The sequence below is a fragment of the Elaeis guineensis genome, chromosome 6, assembly GCF_000442705.2.
Source record: "Elaeis guineensis isolate ETL-2024a chromosome 6, EG11, whole genome shotgun sequence".
In the NCBI taxonomy this organism is placed as follows: Eukaryota; Viridiplantae; Streptophyta; class Magnoliopsida; order Arecales; family Arecaceae; genus Elaeis; species Elaeis guineensis.
The window spans coordinates 96522298-96529781 of NC_025998.2; positions in this window are offsets into that span (position 1 = coordinate 96522298).

Sequence of the window (7484 nt, forward strand, 5' to 3'; positions counted from 1 at the left end):
TCAACTCCAATAGTTGTAGTTGAATGGGTCCATATCTTTAACTAGACCAAGATGGACTTAATTCATGGCTACGCGGTAGAATCCTATTTACTAAGTTGATCAAATTAAAATTAATGAACCGATTGGTGTCTAAGATAAGTTTGGCAGTTTGACCAGTGGTTTTTAAGCGGGAGCTACTCACACTGATTCGATCTCTGATGAGTTAATGGCTTATCCCCACCACTGATCTCATTTACCTGGCCAACCTGGTGAATTAGGTTTTGATTAGATCACTTGGTGATTAGGGCTCACCCATGTCATTAGATAAATCAGTGTGACTGATTTAGGTGCTCCTAATGTCTATTTTAATTAAATTCTTTTTAATCTGACTTGATGAAGTCAGTGGGAGGATTGAAATTGACTGGATATTTTCTTCTCATATATTCTTTAATAAAATTCTTAAAAAAATTATTAGGTCCTAAAAATGATTAAGTTATATTGATAACTAAGTCATAGCCTCCCATTAAGTGAGTGATAATGAGTCCATTTGTTTAATAATCATTGGAGGCCCAAAGGCCTGGTGCTTATTGAGTAATGAAATTATCATTCATAGTATGATAATTTGATTTGAGTCTTTCTGATAGTGGTTAGGTTGGCCGACCAAAGTCGGGCTTGATCATTTATTGGTCTGATTCACCAAATCAAATCATGTTAATGGTTGGACCTAACCAGATTCTTTTAGTGGAGGCCAAAGCCTACTGATTAGATTCTGGAGCAAAATTAATTACTTGAAGTTGTTTAGAGAAACAACTAATTATGAACCTACCCATAGATGCACATGGGTTGACCAACCAAAGTTGGGCTCGTATGTAGTCTGTGTGGATTCTAGTACCCACTAAAGAATTAAAGTAATTCTTCGAATTGGAGGTTGAGGCTACCAATTCATAAAAATACTAGGAGAAACTTTAGACTAAAGTCTAAGTCTTTAGTATTAATAATTTATGTACTAATATAGGTCTGATTTTCCTTTATGCAGCTATGGCCACTACCCTGTCGCTCCGATCATTATTAGATAATGACAAGCTCATGAGATCTAATTTCGATAGCTGGTATCGAAAATTAAAAATCATCCTTGAGCATGAGCGGATCCTTTATGTAGTAACGGATCTGGCACCTGAGGAGCCAGCCCTGAATGCTAGAGAGGTGGTCTGAGACACTTACCAGAAGTGGCTCAAAGACCGCACCACCGTTTGGTGCATTATGCTGGCGGCAATGAATGATGAGTTCAGCCGTAGGTTCGAGAATGCCCAACTACAGGAGATGCTTCAAATATTGAATGACTCCTTTGGCACGTCTGACGATGTTAAAAGGCACAAAACTAGTTGTGCCATTTTCAATGCTCAGATGAGGGATGGAGCCTCAGTCACTGATCATGTACTGTACATGATCGAAATGATTGAGCACCTAAGTAAACTGGACTTTCCCCTGCACGAACAGCTCGGTAAGGATGCAATCCTTAATTCTCTGCCCAAGTCCTACCTTCCCTTCCTTACTCATTTTCGAATAACAAAGCCTGCAGTGAACTACCACGGCTTGTTGGGGTTGCTGCAGAACTTTGAGAAGGGCCACCAGCTCCATAAGGAGTCGGTAAATATTGTGGGAGGGTCTTCTTCTGATCATCAACCCTTTAAGAAAGGGAAGAAGAACAAGAAGAAGAAGAATAAGAAGGTGCACCGCATGCTGGGATGTCTGCACAGGGTCAGACCAAGAAGCGCAAGCCCGACCAGAGCCAGATGGAGTGCTTCTTTTGTAAGAAGCAGGGGCATTGGAAGAGGAACTGTCCTCTATACATTGCATCACTGGACCCGAACAGGCCGAAGAAAAAGCAAGGTACTTATATGATAACACCTTGCAATTTTTCCATTTATGATACTACTACCTGGGTATTGGACACTGGAAGCCCTTATCATATTTGCAATTCGATGCAGGGTCTGCAGGTCAGTAGGAGATTTGATGAAGGTGAGAGATTCCTGAACGTTGGAGATGGAAGCAAAGTTTCAGTTCTAGCATTAGGAATCATGAACCTTATAATCAATTCTCGAAATATAATTCTGAGTGAATGTCACTATTGTCCAAGCTTTTTATTAAATATTTTTCTGTAGGCCTTTTGGCCATGAACGGTTATCAATTTTTAATTAAAAAAAATATTTGCAATATCATTTTGAATGGTGTTACAATATTTGTTGGACAACTTAATAATGGAATTTACTTTCTATCAAAACCTGTTAATGTGGTTCAAACCTCCGGTAAACATCCTAGAATAGATAATGTGTCAGAAGTCTACCTTTGGCACTGTAGGCTAGGTCATATCAATAAGAACAGGATAAACAAGTTGGCTCAAGAAGGAATTCTTGAAGTAGGTGATTATGAATCACTTCCAACCTGTGAGTCCTATCTTCTTGGTAAAATGACCAAGTCACCTTTTACTGAAAAAGGTGAGCGAGCCAGTGAACTCTTAGCTCTGGTACATTCTGATGTATGTGGACCCATGAGCTCAAGTGCAAGAGATGGATATTTCTACTTCATAACCTTCACAGATGACCTATCGAGGTATGGGTATGTCTTTTTAATGAAGCATAAGTTGGAGTCGTTTGAAATGTTCAAACTATTCCAAAATGAGGTAGAAAAATAAACTGGATAGTGTATTAAAATTCTTCGATCTGATCGAGGAGGTGAATACCTTTCCAATAATTTCTGACATATCTTGGAGAGAATGGGATTCTCTCTCAGTGGACACCTCCTGGAACACCACAGTATAATGGTGTGTCTGAAAGGAGGAATCGGACCTTGTTGGATATGGTTCGATCCATGATGGGGTTTGCTGGTCTGTCGATCTTCCTTTGGGGATATGCACTCGAATTGGCTTGTTACCTTCTAAATAAAGTTTTGAGTAAGTCTGTAACCAAAATGCCATATGAGATATGGATAGGACGTAAGCCAGTACTCTCGCACCTTAGGGTTTGGGGGTGTCCGACTTATGTTAAACGTTTAATTACGGACAAGCTTGGACCTAGGTTTGACAAGTGTAATTTTATAGGGTATCCAAAAGAGACCAAAGGGTATTACTTCTACCTAGCTAATGAGCAAAAGGTGTTTGTCAGCCTTAAGGCAATCTTTTTAGAAAAAGAGTTCTTTGGTGAAGGGACTGTTGCCTCTAAGGTCGAACTTAATGAAGTTCGACAGGTGAAAAAACTGACACAAGTTGCTGAACCTGAACTGGATTTGATTAGATCAGATCCGGAGCCCATTGTTCAAGCACCCTTAAGGCAATCTGGTAGAGTACCACATCAACCAGACAGATACTATGATTTCTTGGTCCGAGATGATGATCCTATCGAACTTGATGAAAATGATGAGGATCTGATCACCTACATGGATGTAATGCAGAGATCCGACTCTGAGAAATGGCTAGAGGCCATGAAATCCAAAATGGAGTCCATGAAGGTCAACGATGTGTGGACATTGGTTGACCCACTCGAAGGAGTAAAACCCATAGGGTGTAAGTGGGTCTTCAAGAGGAAGAGAGGCACAGACGGAAAGGTGGAAACCTATAAAGCCCATCTGGTTGCCAAGGGATATCGTCAACGTTATGGTATAGACTATGACGAGATATTTTCTCCGATGGCAATGCTCAAATTCATTCGGATTATGCTTGCGATAGCTGCCCATCTGGACTATGAAATCTAGCAGATGGATGTGAAGATAGCTTTCCTAAACGGAGAGCTGGATGAAGAGGTGTATATGATACAACCTGAAGGATTCACATCCACTGATGAGTCTAAGGTGTGCAGACTACAGAGGTCCATTTATGGACTTAAGCAGGCATCCCGGAGTTGGAACGTACATTTTGATAGGACGATCAAGACGTATGGCTTCGTTAAGAATGGAGAAGAGCCCTACATTTATAAGTGGGCTAATAGTCCAGGAGTGGTATTTCTTGTATTGTATGTGGATGATATTCTCTTAATCGGGAATGATGTCCTTACATTACAGGGAATAAAGATTTGGCTGTCGTCACAGTTCTCCATGAAGAATTTGAGAGAAGCTTCCTACATCCTACGGATGAGGATCTATAGGGATAGATCTAAAAGGTTGCTTGATGTATCCCAGTCTACGTACATAGATACTATGCTGAAGAGGTTCAGCATGGAGAATTCCAAGAAAGGCTATCTACCGATAGGCCATGGAATTTCTCTCTCGAAGAGGGATTGTCCAACAACACCTCAAGAGAGAGAGCGTATGGGTAGGATTACATATGCTTCGGTAGTGGGATCTATCATGTACGTCATGATATGTACACGATCAGATGTGGCATACTCACTAGGGGTAGTGAGTAGATACCAATCTGATCCAAGGAAGAATCACTGAAATGTTGTTAAAACCATCCTGAAGTATTTAAGAAATACTAAGGACCAGTGGCTTGTTTATAGTGAATCAGACTTGAAACTTCTAGGATTTACAGACTCTAGTTTCCAGTCTGATCACGATGACAGCAAAAGTGTGTCGGGATTTATTTCTATCCTTAATGGTGGGGCTATGTACTGGAAGAGTTCCAAGCAACACACAGTGGCTGATTCAGTTTGTGAAGTGGAGTATGTCGCTGCATCAGATGCTGCCAAAGAAGTGGTGTGGCTGAGAAAATTTATCATCGAGCTCGGAGTAGCACCGTCCCTTGTTGGTCCAGTTTTGCTCTACTGTGACAGCTCTGGAACCATTGCTCAGGCGAAGGAACCCAAGGCACACTAGCGGACGAAGCATATTCTGCGCCGCTACCATCTCATCCGAAAAATTATGGATCGAGGTGACGTCGACCTTCAGAAGATCGACGGAAAGGAGAACCTGGCCGACCCATTCACTAAAGTCATTGCGGTGAAGGATTTTGACGACTACAAGTCAAAGATGGGTATTAGATACAGCACCGATTGGCTTTAGGCCAAGTGGAAGATTGTTGGGAATAGTATCCCAAAGCCAATCATCAGCCTATTGACGGTTGTGCTCATTTTTGTATATGTACATGAATTATGAATTAATAAAAATTATTTTGATATTTTTCATCATAAATATTTCATCTTCTAATGAACTCCTATGTTGTGGTGAAGTCCTTAGGACTATTTAGACTCGACAAAGGAGGATTTGTCGTTTAGTCCTTAAATCTGTTCGCACCAATGATACGTTGTTACCAAGGATGACAATATTTATCAAGCATAGGTCGTTGTGTGCCATATAGGTTGGTTGTCCTCTTAACCAATGAGTGTACAGACACTGGTATGGCATACAGGTGAAATGTAAGGGTACATCTGCACTAAACGTGACCGACTCCAGAGCTATTTCTGCTATCAAGATTTGCTTCGATGGAATATGAGTATAAATATCCTCCGACCTGAGACCGCACGGTGACTTGCAAGCAACTCACTGCACTTAGGCACTGGACTACCTGAATTTCTAATTCAGTGACGGAAGGCTGCTGGGTGTAGTCAAGTACTTGACTTGTCGGTGCGTGTGTCAAGATGGGATTGACCACTCCAGTTTAAAGCTATGTACAGTTGTGTTTCAATTTAGCAAAACTTTGGCCAGAGTAGTCTTTGTGAGGAGTCACAGGACTGTTTGAGTTGAGCATGATTCGGATGATCTAATCAGGATTGACAGTTTAATCCTGAGTCGTCCTAAACACAGAGGTCAAAAGGATGAATTATATAGTAACCATATTCACGTAGGTTCTGAGTATTGCGATTGCAACTATTCAACCTATCCGGTCATCGGTACCATTGCTAGATGGTCACTTCGATTAGTACAGAAATTGGTTCCTATGCTACCGGCTTAGGTTCGAACCTGCGGGGTCACATACATTAGAGGTTCCTATCTGATCTGATGGCTGATGAAGAGTCCTAATGCTCATGGACTATGAGTCCTATGTGTCTAGGACTCTGTGATCGAGAATCAAGATTCTCTGATCATGAGTCCCATACATTTTGGGTATCGGGGTCAAGAGTCCCACTGGTTTAGGACTCTTCGATCAGGGTTACATATCGATGAATTTTGATGCCCGATTATCCATCGATTTGGACTCAATATTTATGAGAGATTTAATTAGTGATTTGATCACTAATTAACTTAATTTGATTGAGTAATTATTTTTGGATCAAGTCCAATTGAATTGGATTCAGTTGGGTTTGACCCGATTAGGTTAAGAGTTGACCTAATCGTCGAGATGGTTTGGTCCCTGATTTGATCAGGGTTGGGCTTAATCAATTCTGATTTGATTAAGATTTTATTGAGCCTAATTAAGCCTAATTAAGTTGGGTTTAAATTAGTCTAATTGGGCCTAACTTATTTGGTTCAATTAGGTTGGTTTAAATAATGAAACCACCTTGACCATTCTCCCTGCGCCACCTCACTTCCACTGCGCCCATTTGAATTCACGAGAAGGAAGTTCTCATGAATTTTTTTCATGCAAATCCTTCCTCATACCTACTTTAATGCCCAAATGAGTGGATAAGGATGATTGGTTGGCCATTCAAATTCAAAACAAAGTTTGAATTTGAATGAGCAACCAATCTTAGCACCTTGACCTTATCCTCTTTTAATGCCCCATTTATTACACGAGAAAATGTTTCTCATGAAATCACTCATGCAAAATTAAGCCCACCCCTCTCTTCTCATGCCCTTAGTGGATAGGAATAAATTGGTTTCCATTTGAATTCGAAATTTGATTTGAATTCAAATGTGCAATTACTCATCTTTATCCTCTCACGTGGATAAGACGTTTGATTGTTTTAAAAGGAGGAGAAGAGTGGGCGTGTGAAAGAAAAATTTTAAGAGAAAATTTGGTGTGAGAAATCCTTGTGTGCAAGGTGAAGGTCTATATCTTTCCGAGAGAAAAAGAAAGAAAAGAAAGAAAAATGTGCCATTGTTTCAGTGAGTTCTTCAGGGTTTCAGCCTGGAGTTGGGAAGTGAGAAGTGAGCTACGAGTGTCGTGAGCCCACCAAATTTTAGAAAGATCTTCATCATCCTCTCAAGCACGTCTGCTGATGATCCAGAGTTCCAAGAATCGACAGACATCGATCGAAGGAGTTCGATTAGCATCGACCGTCGAAAGGCTCTACAACGAGCTAGCACTCGTGAGGAGTCGATCAGATGGAAACTTCGTGTGGATGATCCATAGAGGTCAGACACGCTATGTGACTGCATCGCGATGATCAGACTCTTCTACGATGATCAGATTACGAGTGATCTACTACCCGCACAAAGGTATTGTGTTCTGAACACATTACAGTAAAGTGTTTACTGTTCAAATTCAATTTCAAATTTAAATGCATGCATACTATATATCATATTTAGATCCTAGTGTAGGATAAATTTTTATTAATTAATTAGATTAATTAATAATTTTTGCTGTAAAATAGTGATTTTAAAAAATTTTAAAATTATCATTTTACCCCTGCACT